We start from the raw sequence: 13,543 nt of genomic DNA on the forward strand, positions 1-13,543 counted from the left end.
TGCCCCCTAGGATTTGCTAGGATTTTGGATTAATGAACCTAAATTTCAAACTTAAAATCAACAAAAAAATATTTCTTTTTACAAAATCATTATTTTTTTTCAAAATCATTGTTTTTTTTCAAAAATCATATTTTTTCTAAAGACGTTTAAAAATACTCAAATAATAGTAAGTCATAGGATTCTTAGTTACCAAACAAGCCAATAAATATTACTTGGATTCATGAATCCGTGGAATCATGAATCCCAAGGACTCATGAATCCGGGGATTCATGATTCCGCCATCCAAACACACCATGAATAGAATACATAAACTTCCCAGCTACATAAACTATGTCAGTATTGTATACATCTGTTATGAAAAAAAACTCACCATCTATTATCAAACAATCATTTCACACGAACTGATCGAATATTGCGATTCCAAGATCGATGAAATTTCGTTCAAAATTTAAAGGTAGTACAGCACCCGAATTTCCTTAAAAGATTTTCAATGTAAAGACATAAAAATTCGTCTTTTTTTCATTGAAAAGACATTTTTCAAAATTCAAAACCCAAACAAATTTTCTTCAAAAAAAAAGAAAAGAGGTTTTGAATGCACTCTTGAACTTACGACTTTATTGCAAATTTCCATTTTTTCGATATAGTTATATGGTCCGTGCAGTATCAAAACGGTCCAAGTAGTCGAGCAAGCTAGTATTGTTCCTCCTTTACAATCATCTATATTTAGACCAAACATAAAAAAGAATAAGCAAGATTAGTAACATCCTAAATGGGTTTTTCTGTTTCTAAAGCTCCATATGACATGATATTTTTTGTTTTCCTTTATACCCATGTCTAAACAAAGAATAGAGTAAAGATCACTTTATTCTTATGCACTTGATCGTTTCATCCCGAGTATCTCCAAGTACTACTATTACAGTTGTAAACTTGCAGTTCAGGCGATTATTATGTTCAAGTTTGAGGTAATTAGTTCACATATAAGAAGTACAAGATTCTTGTTTTATGGACACAATTTTTTCTTTTGTGTTAATCACTTTTCTTATTCCAAAATTTGTTGAAAACACTTGTGCACATTCTGGGCTATTTGTTACTAATCGCTACAACATTTCGTATTTCTTTAGTGATATTTCAGTACTATAATTGCTAGAGTTTAAAAGTTCACAGAGGTTTTAGGCTTTAAGGTTTACGTTGAGATTTGAGGTAGTTAACAAAATCGGTCACATAAGAATCATTCAATTTGTTATTCCCAAACACTTCACTCATCTCGTTGGCTTTCTTCCTCAACACCTCACCTTCTTCACTCACCATTGCAACCTTCAATGACTTAGCCACAGACTCACTACTAAACGTTCCGTCTTGTTCATTCCTCGGTATCTCCAAACCAACTTTTTTCTCTTCGAAAATCCTAGCATTCAAACCTTGATCATTTAACATCGGCAGAAGAATTAAAACTCGGCCAAGTGAAAGACCCTCAATCACTGAGTTGAACCCACAGTGAGTCAGAAATCCACCTATACTCGGGTGCCTCAATATTTTTACTTGGAGCACCCACCCCCTGTAGACAACACCACGACCTCTTGTTCTTTCTTCGAACCCTAATGGTAAACTAGTTGACTTTTCGACCAATCCAGGAGGCTTTCTCATAACCCAGAAGAAAGGTAACTGGGACAATTCCAAACCAAGAGCTAACTCGTTCGCTTGTTCTTGAGTTAATACCGATTCAGTACCTAGTGCCACGTAAACTACACGCCCTTCTTTCTGCTTGTCTAACCATTCCTTTATTTCCACCCAACTTCCATTATCTTGTGCTTCTTCATCCTCACTTTCTCCACTTAATGGAGGAAGCAATCCGATTGGGATTACGGGTTTTTGGTAGAGCTGACCGAGTAGACTCAACCATTTAGATTCAAACTCGGTACAACTTCTAATACAGATAAAGGTGCTATCTCTAATTACCATCCCAAGCCTCTGTGCATCAGGAACACCATTTTCATCTTGTGGAGCTCTCTTGGAGTATAACAATTCATGTGACCGATAAACAATATCAGAGTCGAAGGGGACCCACTTCGGCACGGTCGTATAATCCTCAAGATTCACACGGCTGTTGCTAAGAAGCTCAGAAGGTGGGCCAATAAAAGCCATTGTAGCTGCAGGAAAAACAGAGAAGTGAACACAAGGAACTCCCAAGTTTTCAGAGATTTTTGGTAACCAATAAGAAGCAAAGTCATGGATAATCCAATCTGGTTTAGAGTTCTCAATGAAAGTAGATAGAGAAGATTGTAATCCATCAAAAGCTCTTTTAAGGACTTGTAGTTTTTCGATAGGAACGTCGGTAGCACACTCATTATTTTCGGGTAAATTTTGGATGTGATCATGAGAGAAGGGAAGGGTGATAAGAGTAATGAGAGAAGAGAGATTTGATGGGATTTGGGGAAGTCTTTGGATGTTTCTTGGAGTGGAGATGAAGGAGATTCTAATACCCTTCAAAGCTAAGGATTTGGATAAATGAAAAAAGGGGATAAGATGACCCATGGCTAACCATGGAAACATGACCACATGAACATCTTGTCCTCGTTGTTCTTTAGTATCCATGGCTGCAAGAAGAGACTAGGTATGAAGAAGATGAAGTTGACCTCTTCAAGATGAGGCACATGAATTTGTTAACTAAAAGTTTGTCTTAAATATGAAGTTATTCGTGTCTATGAAAAGATGCCTTGCAACAATAAAATATGAAAAGATGCCATTTTTATTATAAAAAGATATCTTGCAACAACAAAAAAGTGAAAACATGTGTTTTTCTGACATAGCATTCCCCACATTCATAATTTCAAAGTTAGAGAGATTTTATAGGCGCGAAGTGAAATGGTTCATGGGGAGGCCTTATAAAACTTCCCCGTTATAGTCTCTCTCTCTCTTCAACTTTCTTCTTCTTCTTCCTTCTCGTTATAGTTTTAGTGTAACCCTCGCCAGATTCGGCGAGGGTTACACCTCTCTTTCCCTTTATTCCTCTCTCTCGTTGTTCCTCTTCCATCTTCTCTCGTTATCAAACCCCGTCTCTTTTTCTCCGATTTTCAGTCTAGTAAACCATTTAAATCCTTTTCCCCCTCTCACTCTCTCTTGATTTTACTGTAAATCTGTTCGCGGTGGGCTATTAGATCATGCAAGATCTGGTAGTGGTGGAGTATTTCAGATCTACTGGTTTCGAGTGATCTTTGGTGCGAATGGGTTGTCTGTCGATGTGATGGTGGTGGAGTGCTTCAGATCTGGTAGACTTTTCCGGTGAAGGGTGGAAATGACTTTGGTTATGGTTTATATATGATTAACAATGAAGATCTGGGTTGAAAGAACAAGGAATCACTTTCATCAATAACAAATAAGAAGGAATTGACTCGTTGAGACTTTCTGAGTTGATTATTCCTTCCGGTGATGACGGCGGTTTTTTCTACAGTGGTAACGGTTATCCGGTGAAGACGGCGGTGGTTTTCCGGCGACAATGGCAGTTTTCCGGCGAAAACGAAGGGGATGTAAATTTAGTATTTTCTTAATTTGTATTTTCAATTATTATTGTTGTAATTTGCTTTTAGTCAGACCTTTAGGGTCTCCTTTCACGGATCTTTAGGATCCTTTTTGTCAAACCTTTAGGGTCTTTTTTCTCGGATCTTTAGGATCCCAATAGTGTCTGTGTCTAGTCTAATTTCTTTCTCTTCATGAGGCACTTTGCATTTAAAGGCATGCAACTCTCATGAAGTTTTCAGAGGAGAGAAATAAGAATTCATCCATGTAAACATTGTGTGTCAATCACTTACTAATGGAATTTGCTCCCTTGGTTTCAAAAAAAAAAGAAATATGCAACGGTTCTATTTTTCTATTAAATTTCACTATAATCTCTTTTTTCCCATCAATTTTCTTTCTTAAGGGACCGTTTGATGCGTGTGAAAATACTTGATGTGAAAATCACTTTTTTCTGATGGTTTCTCACACAAATGCAATTTTTGTACGGCCGGAAAACATTTGAGAGAAACTTTTAAGAGCACCCGAAGATATTATTGTTGGCGCTCTTATTTTACATCTAAAGAGGTGCTAGTTATAAAAAACTAGGGCGCCTTTAGTTCTCAATTCTATCTCCCCTTCCCAGCTACTTCTCTCGTTCTCATTTCGGTATCTCTCATTCTCAGTTCTCTATCTGTCTCGTTGTCAGATCAAAAAAATGTGAATAGAATACATAAACTTCCCAGCTACATAAACTATGTCAGTATTGTGTACATCTGTTATGAAAAAAAACTCACCATCTATTATCAAACAATCATTTCACACGAACTGATCGAATATTGCGATTCCAAGATCGATGAAATTTCGTTCAAAATTTAAAGGTAGTATAGCACCCGAATTTCCTTAAAAGATTTTCAATGTAAAGACCTAAAAAATTCGTCTTTTTTTCATTGAAAAGACATTTTTCAAAATTCAAAACCCAAACAAATTTTCTTCAAAAAAAAGAAAAGAGGTTTTGAATGCACTCTTGAACTTACGACTTTATTGCAAAATTCAATTTTTTTCGATATAGTTATATGGTCCGTGCAGTATCAAAACGGTCTAAGTAGTCGAGCAAGCTAGTATTGTTCCTCTTTTACAATCATCTATATTTAGACCAAACATAAAAAAGAATAAGCAAAATTAGTAACATCCTAAATGGGTTTTTCTGTTCCCAAAGCTCCATATGACATGATATTTTTTGTTTTCCTTTATACCCATGTCTAAACAAAGAATAGAGTAAAGATCACTTTATTCTTATGCACTTGATCGTTTCATCCCGAGTATCTCCAAGTACTACTATTACAGTTGTAAACTTGCAGTTCAGGCGATTATTATGTTCAAGTTTGAGGTAATTAGTTCACATATAAGAAGTACAAGATTCTTGTTTTATGGACACAATTTTTTCTTTTGTGTTAATCACTTTTCTTATTCCAAAATTTGTTGAAAACAATTGTTGCACATTCTGGGCTATTTGTTACTAATCGCTACAACAATTCATATTTCTTTAGTGATATTTCAGTACTATAATTGCTAGAGTTTAAAAGTTCACAGAGGTTTTAGGCTTTAAGGTTTACGTTGAGATTTGAAGTAGTTAACAAAATCGGTCACATAAGAATCATTCAATTTGTTATTCCCAAACACTTCACTCATCTTGTTGGCTTTCTTCCTCAACACCTCACCTTCTTCACTCACCATTGCAACCTTCAATGACTTAGCCACAGACTCACTACTAAACGTTCCGTCTTGTTCATTCCTTGGTATCTCCAAACCAACTTTTTTCTCTTCGAAAATCCTAGCATTCAAACCTTGATCATTTAACATGGGTAGAAGAATTAAAACTCGGCCGAATGAAAGACCCTCAATCACTGAGTTGAACCCACAGTGAGTCAAAAACCCACCTATACTCGGGTGCCTCAATATTTTTACTTGGGGCACCCACCCCCTGTAGACAACACCACGACCTCTTGTTCTTTCTTCGAACCCTAATGGTAAACTAGTTGACTTTTCGACCAATCCAGGAGGCTTTCTCATAACCCAGAAGAAAGGTAACTGGGACAATTCCAAACCAAGAGCTAACTCGTTCGCTTGTTCTTGAGTTAATACCGATTCAGTACCTAGTGCCACGTAAACTACACGCCCTTCTTTCTGCTTGTCTAACCATTCCTTTATTTCCACCCAACTTCCATTATCTTGTGCTCCTTCATCCTCACTTTCTCCACTTAATGGAGGAAGCAATCCGATTGGGATTACGGGTTTTTGGTAAAGCTGACCGAGTAGATTCAACCATTTAGATTCAAACTCGTTACAACTTCTAATACAGATAAACGAACTATCTCTAATTACCATCCCAAACCTGTGTGTATCAGGAACACCATTTTCATCTTGTGGAGCTCCCTTGAAGTACTCTGACAATTCATGTAACCGATAAACAATATCGGAGTGGAAGGGGACCCACTTCGGCACGGTCGTATAATCTTCAAGATTCACACGGTTGGTTTTAAGAAGCTCAGATGGTGGGCCACCAAAAGCCAATATAGCTGCAGGAAAAACAGAGAAGTAAACACAAGGGACACCCAAGTTTTCAGAGATTTTTGGTAACCAATAAGAAGCAAAATCATGGATAATCCAATCTGGTTTAGAGTTTTCAATGAATGTAGAAAAAGAAGATTGTAATCCATCAAAAGCTCTTTTAAGGACTTGTGTTTTTTCGATAGGAACGTCAGTAGTACACTCGGCGTTTTCGGGTAAATTTTTGATGTGATCATGAGAGAGGGGAAGGGTGATAAGAGTAATGAGAGAAGAGAGATTTGATGGGATTTGGGGAAGTCTTTGGATGTTTCTCGGGGTGGAGATGAAGGAGATTCTAATACCCTTTGAAGCTAAGGATTTGGATAAGTGAAAGAAGGGGATAAGATGACCCATGGCTAACCATGGAAACATGACCACATGGACATCTTGCCCTGGTTTTTCTTTAGTATCCATGGCTGCAAGAAGAGACTAGGTATGAAGAAGATGAAGTTAGACGACTACTTCAGGATGAGGTACATGAAATTGTTAACCAAAAGTTTGTCTTAAATCTTAAATTATTCATGTCCTATGAAAAGATGCCTTGCAACAACAAAAAAAATGAAAAGATGCCATTTTGATTATATAAAATAGGAACAATATATTACCTTTTATTAGACTAATGTTATCTTGACAGAGAAAAAACAATGTGCCAAACATGGAAGTATGTGGTGGCCAATTATTATTATTCTTACTAAGTGCACATATAACACTCAAAATGTTAACTTTGACTTACTGAAAATTTCTAAATGCATATCTTAGAAGAGTTCTATTATCATTTCTATTAACATGTGTTTTTCGGAGTAGATTTAACTATTAAGAACCTAATTTTAAGAAATCAAGTTTTAATTATCCTCTATGGTTGTCTAAATATTGGGTTTTCCTCGGTTAAAAGTAAAAAAGCATTCGTGTCTTAACATATCAATTCAGAATACATGTTAGGAAAAAAATTTGTGACATCAAGTTCTATAGAGAAGCTTTGATCCAACTTGTTGAATCCACCATTAGTTTAGGGTTCATTGTCATGGATAGAAGTGGAGCCCTTTTTGGAACATTAAGTGGAAGGGCGCCCGAAATCCTTAAGAGATTCATTGTGAATCTTGTTGGAATTTAAAATTACTAATCTCTAAATCTATTATATAAAACAGAAGGGAAAACGATGACTGGGACAAACACCCTTTTTTAATTATGCATATTGTCTAGAGGCCCTTCTCAAAATTTAAAATATATTCCTTCGTAGAGATAAAGTTACCTATTTAAAAAATAATAACTGTATCCTTCTTAGAAATAAAAATCTTTTTTTAATAAAGGATATTGTCTAAACAATAATCATTTCCGTGAAAGGAATAAAAATCTTTTTTTTTATAAAAGATATTGTCTAGAAGCCCTTCTCAAAATTTAAGATATAGTCTTTCGTAGACATAAAGTTACCTATTTAAAAAATAATAATCTTTTCATTCTTAGAAATAAAAATTTTAATTTAAGAAAAAAATAAACAAAATAAATTTCAAGGGTTAAAAAAAGAAATTAAAATATCTCTCTCTCAATAAAATAATAACTAATTTAAGAAAAAAGAAACAAAGAAATAATAACTAATAAAAATCTCTCTCTCTCTCTCAATAAAATATAAAAATAAATTTCGTAACATTTGATTGATACAATGTCCGTGCCCTAGGGCACGGGATATACCCTAGTAATAAAAGAAAAATAGAATGCTAGGCTAAGACAAATAAAAATGGAGAAGAAGAATTGAATATGATTACTTCACTTGACTTGAAATTAAACTACAAATACTGACTTATTTATAGACTAAAATTTTAACTCACTAACTATAACCACTACTAACATGATCTCCATCAAAGAAAATAACTTAATTACCACTAAATTGACCACTAATATGTATAGATAAGAAGAAAATTTATTTAATAAAAATAATCTCTTATCACAGTTCATTGCCCTGATATTAATCTAGGTGCCTCTAAAGGTGCGTTACCTTTTCTACTCAATTTCGCTTTCATTCTTGGCACTTCTCTTGAGCATCGGTTGAGCAGTACGAGATCCATGAACCACGCAGTTCGGGGCACTCAGGGCTTCTTTAATCCTCGGGGTGCAAAGAGAGAAAGCGGGTCTGAGCAAAAGAAGGGTGCCTATAGACACTCCATATTATCTCACGCCCTATAATCTATTATATAAAACAGAAGGGAAAACGATGACTGGGACAAACATCCTTTATTAATAAAGCATATTGTCTAGGAGTCCTTTTCAAAATTTAAGATATAGTCCTTCGTAGAAATAAAGTTACCTATTTAAAAAACAATAATCGTTTCCTTCTTAAAAATAAAAAAACTAATTTAAGAAAAAAAGAAACAAAATAAATTTCAAGGGTTAAAAGAAGAAATTAAAATCTCTCTCTCAATAAAATAATAACTAATTTAAGAGAAAATAAATTAAAAACTAATAACTAATAAAAATCTCTTTATTTCTCAATAAAATAATAACTAATTAAAATCTCTCTCTCAAGTGTCCGTGCCTTAGGGCACGGGATATACCCTAGTATCTAGAAAAATTAAAACTCATCATTGTTACTTTATTGTGAATTTGAAGTTCGAGAGTAGGTTTTATGTTCAGATTTGAGGTAGCAAACAAAATTGGTCACATAAGAGTCTTGCAATTTCTCGTTCCCAAACACTTGACTCATCTCCTTGGCTTTCTTCCTCGAAACCTCACCTTCTTCACTCACCATTACAATCCTCAATGTCTCTGCCACTGATTCGCTACTAAACGACCCATCCTCTTCATTCCTTGGTATCTCCAAACCAACCTTTTTCCCTTCAAAAACCCTAGCTTCCAATCCTTGTTCATTTAACATGGGTAGAAGAATCAAAACTCGGCCGAGTGAAAGACCCTCAATCACTGAGTTGAACCCGCAGTGAGTCAAGAAGCCACCTATACTTGGATGCCTCAATACTTTTACTTGGGGCACCCACCTCATGTAAACAACACCACGACCTTTTGTTCTTTCCTCAAACCCTAATGGTAAACTAGTTGACTTATCGACGGATCCAGGGGGCCTTCTAAGTACCCAAAAGAAAGGTAACTCAGACGACTCCAAACCAAGAGCCAACTTGTTTATTTGTTTCTGAGTTAATACTGATTCAGTACCTAACGCAACATAAACTACACACCCTTCTTTCTGTTTATCTAACCAGTCTTTTATTTCCACCCAAATTCCATTATCATCTCCTTCTTCATCTTGACTTTGTTCAACGGATGGAGGAAGCAACCCGATCGGAATTACGGGTTTTTGATAAAGCTGACTGAGTAGACTCAACCATTTCGATTCAAACTCAGTGCAACTTCTTATACAAACAAATGGGCTATCTCTAATTACCATCTTAAACCTTTGTGGATCTGGAATACCATCTTCATCCTTTGGAGCTCCCTTGAAATAATCCAACAATTCATGTGCTCGAAACACAATATTGGAATCGAAAGGGACCCATTTTGGGACGGTCATGAAGTCTTCCGGTTTCGTACGAGGTTTGTTAAGAAGCTCAGATGGTGGGCCAACATAAGCCATTATAGCTGCGGGAAAAACACAAAAGTAAACACAAGGAACATCCAACTTTTCACAGATTTTTGGTAACCAATAAGAAGCATAGTCATGGATAATCCAATCTGGTTTAGAGTTTTCAATGAAAGTGGAAAGAGAAGATTGTAATCCATCAAAAGCTCTCTTAAGGATTTGTGTTTTTTCTATAGGAATGTCCGTAGAGCACTCAGCGTTCTCGGGTAGTTTTTGGATGTGCTCATGGGAGAATGGAAGGCTGATAAGAGTAATGAGAGAAGAGAGATTTGATGGGATTTTGGGAAGTCTTTGGATGTTTCTTGGAGTGGAAATGAAGGAGATTCTGATACCCTTTGAAGCTAAGGATTTGGAGAGATGAAAAAAGGGGATTAGATGACCCATGGCCAACCATGGAAACATAACTACATGAAGATCTTGCTCTTGTTTGGTGTTCATGGCTGCAAGAAGAGAGAAAGTGTGAAGAAGATGAAATTGACCTCTTCAAGATGAGGCACATGAATTTATTAACAAAAAATTTGTCTTAAATCTTAAATTATTCATGTCCTATGAAAAGATGCCATTTTTTATATAAAATAATGCATTACCTTCTATTAGACTTTTTTTTTTTTTTTTTTTGTTGAGAAACCTTCTATTAGACTATTAATTTTTGAGTTTATAGCCCAAAAAACGGGTCTTAATAGGAGATTTAGTCCTCTATAATCCTATAAAGGTTTTCAAAACCAAAATAATAATATAAATGGATATCTAGTCCATTTGGTCTCATCTAGAGAGAAATCACAAATCTCTATAATACTTAATCTTTCTTATTACCGAATATAACCTTCCTTATCTAATGTAACCGATTAACCATAAAAATCGTAGCATATCTCCTTCCCTTTTTTATCTCCCTCGTTCTCTCTCCAATCACATTTCTATTCAAAGTAATCTTAGCTTCATTATATTCTATAACGGAAAGTTTTTATTTCCTCTCTCTTAAACTCGAAGCTAGTTGTTAAACCTCCATTAATCTCAGAAGTTTTCTTTCCTCTTCATTAGAATGCTCGAAAATCGTTCATCATTTATAAGGTTTAAAATTTTCAGTTTTGTATTAACACCATTGTTAAGATCTAATGATGATTCTTATTTTTTCATTATCAGATTACGATGCTCTATTATTGAACATATTACATTTGTGATTCAACTACATAAGATCTGTTTCCATCTTAACTAGCTTCGAATGGAAGATTTATAGTTTCTCTCTCTAAAACTTTCATAACTCTTTAAGATCTTTGATGTTTTATTTCTTATTTAATGATTTGTTCAATTTTAGTATGTTATTTCTCCTTCCAATGTTCATTGTATATTTCTTCAGATCTACGTTAAATCCTCTTTTTTTTTTTTTTTTTTTTTTTTTTTTTTTTTTTTTTTTTTTTGCAGATCAGAATCATCTGTCCGTACAATTCTTGATCTTTGTGATTATCCACACTTATTCTTATAACAGAATATAAAGTACAGGTACTTTACGATTACTTTCCATACTTTCTGATTTAATTTGCTAATAATATCTTGATGTTTATCCTTTCTGATTCTTGTAACAGAATAAAAATTACAGTTACTTACGATAACTTACCATACTTTCTGATACAATCTATATACATTTCACGTAAGATGATAGTATTAATGAACAAAGGTGCGGAAAGTATGAAAAATTTATCCAACATTATACGTCCTTTTTTTACCAGAACAGTGGTCATGACAAGCATATAAAACTTCTCTTAACCTAATAAACAATTGTACTTTTCCATACATTATACATAATTTTTTTATCTGTACCTGTTATTTATGATCCATCTCATTTGTTTTTTATTAAATGTTTCATTATTAATGTATGTAAATTTGATATCACAGATGACCTTTTGTGTTTGGCATCTAAGGAACAATCTGAATTTAAGATTGGCTAATAGAGCTCGGAAATCGAAGTTCTTTATCATAAATTATGAAATCTTATAAAAAAACATTATTATTTGTCTCGTAAAGTATACGTAATTTATTATGGATAATCAAGTATTAACTATATATTATGTGTGTTTTTTCCGGCATGATCATAGTGTATGTTACTTCATTCATAATTTATACAAATGTTTTAAGTTTTTTTAATGATAAAATAACCATATAGTGTTGTTTTTTAAACAGGTACAAAGCTATATCTTCTCAGCTATCAGAGTCCTTTAACATCCAGATTCGACATGCTCGTGGACTCCCAATAACATCTTCAATTTATAATTTTTAGAACTCCCACCAACCTGTACAATAAATTATAGATCAGAAATGTAAATGCAACCATATATTACGTAAAGTATACATACTTTATGATACATTATTGATTTACTTCTAAAAAAAAGCAGAGTATGATATATGTAAATTAATGGCTACTTAGAAGAATAGCAAATGTATATTAATTTGAACACTGATATGTAAATGATACATACTTTAGAGAGTATTTGCATACATTAACAATAAATTACTACAAATTTCAAACACATTACCTCAGATATCGATGTTTCTTTGGTGTTAGTCTTCTTCTTTCCAACGTCTTCTTCAACAACAGATTTTCTTTTAATGGACAAAAAACACATCAAATTATTCTTATTAAATAAATGATTAGTATTTGTCAAAAATAACTTATACTTTATCATAAAATCAACATGCAACAACAGATTTATAAAGCTTTCACATGAATATAACGACGATTCGTTTTTCAACAGATTTGAAAACGAAATGGTGTTGATGAACAATCTTATCTTTTCACCTGATAAAAATGAAAAAGAAAAGTTGCGAAGAAGAAAGGATGCTACCTTTTCAGTAGTTACGATTGTTTTAGGGTTCAGATTCAATCGATTTGGGAGAATATTTGATTTCCAAAACGGTTTTGAAGAGAGAGAAAATCCAATTTCAATTTGATACCGTTGCCAGCTTTAAACCCCTCAAATCACGCTCTTTCCACTTTAGAAACTTACCGGATTCAGCCGGAGAATCAAATAAACCCGAGATTTTGTGAGGAAGGACATGGACGGTATTATTTAATAAAGTATGTGTTATTTATGTCCATAATGTAAAAGGACTAAATATCCATATTTTGGGAAGATTGGATCATATACCTTTTTTGAACATTATTTTGGTCTATATACCCATGGACTCTTAGACTATATCATCTTATTTTCATCAAAAAAAAAAAAAAAAAAAAGACTAAAGTCATCTTTTTTTTTGTTGAAATAGACTAAAGTCATCTTGACATAGAAAAATAATGTGCCAACCTCATGGAAGTGTGTGGTGGCCAATTATTATCATTATTATTGGTTTTCCTATTGGGTATCTGAAGTGCACATATGAGGCATAAATATATTATATTAACACCTAAAATGTGCTCCTTCATCAAAAAAAAAAAACATCTAAAATGTGCTTTCAAGAAAAAAAGAAAAAAACACCCAAAATGTGAACTTTCACTTGTTTTTTTTTTTTTGTTTAGAGTGAACTTTCACTTGTTAAGAATTTCTAAATACATGTTAGAAAAAAATTTATTATCATTTCTATTAAAGTTGGAATTCAAAACAAATTTCCCATCTTTATAAAGTCATCATTGATGTTGAACAAGTAGAACTATAAAGTCACCTTCATGTCTCTATTATCATTTCTTTCTGAATCTATCAAATATCACGTAAACAAATTTTTTACAAAGACTTAAATCATTCTCATTTCTCTTATAGTATTCCTCGTAACCGCTTTCTCCCCCTCTCTCCATTACTGAGAAAACTCTCTTTGTCTCTTATTTCTTCTATTCTTCTCTTAATTTCTTCCTCTAAATATCTAATTTCTCCGTAA

General features: G+C 33.8%; 3 pseudogenes across 3 annotated transcripts; all 3 read right to left on the reverse strand.

The window, feature by feature from the left end:
* Positions 1–1,121: 1,121 nt before the first annotated feature.
* On the reverse strand, positions 1,122–2,647 carry LOC147564884 (UDP-glycosyltransferase 91C1 pseudogene; annotated as a pseudogene). The gene has a single exon (XR_015228353.1). The product of XR_015228353.1 is annotated as a UDP-glycosyltransferase 91C1 pseudogene (transcript).
* Positions 2,648–5,067: 2,420 nt separating this feature from the next.
* LOC147564885 (UDP-glycosyltransferase 91C1 pseudogene) lies at positions 5,068–6,628 on the reverse strand (annotated as a pseudogene). The gene has a single exon (XR_015236971.1). The product of XR_015236971.1 is annotated as a UDP-glycosyltransferase 91C1 pseudogene (transcript).
* Positions 6,629–8,551: 1,923 nt separating this feature from the next.
* On the reverse strand, positions 8,552–10,261 carry LOC147564886 (UDP-glycosyltransferase 91C1 pseudogene; annotated as a pseudogene). Its single transcript, XR_015228358.1, has one exon. The product of XR_015228358.1 is annotated as a UDP-glycosyltransferase 91C1 pseudogene (transcript).
* Between the last annotated feature and the right edge of the window lie 3,282 nt (positions 10,262–13,543).

This window comes from Eschscholzia californica, unplaced genomic scaffold, assembly GCF_041429995.1.
Source record: "Eschscholzia californica isolate CP2 unplaced genomic scaffold, dmEscCali1.0.p SCAF_1, whole genome shotgun sequence".
NCBI classification, from domain to species: domain Eukaryota; kingdom Viridiplantae; phylum Streptophyta; class Magnoliopsida; order Ranunculales; family Papaveraceae; genus Eschscholzia; species Eschscholzia californica.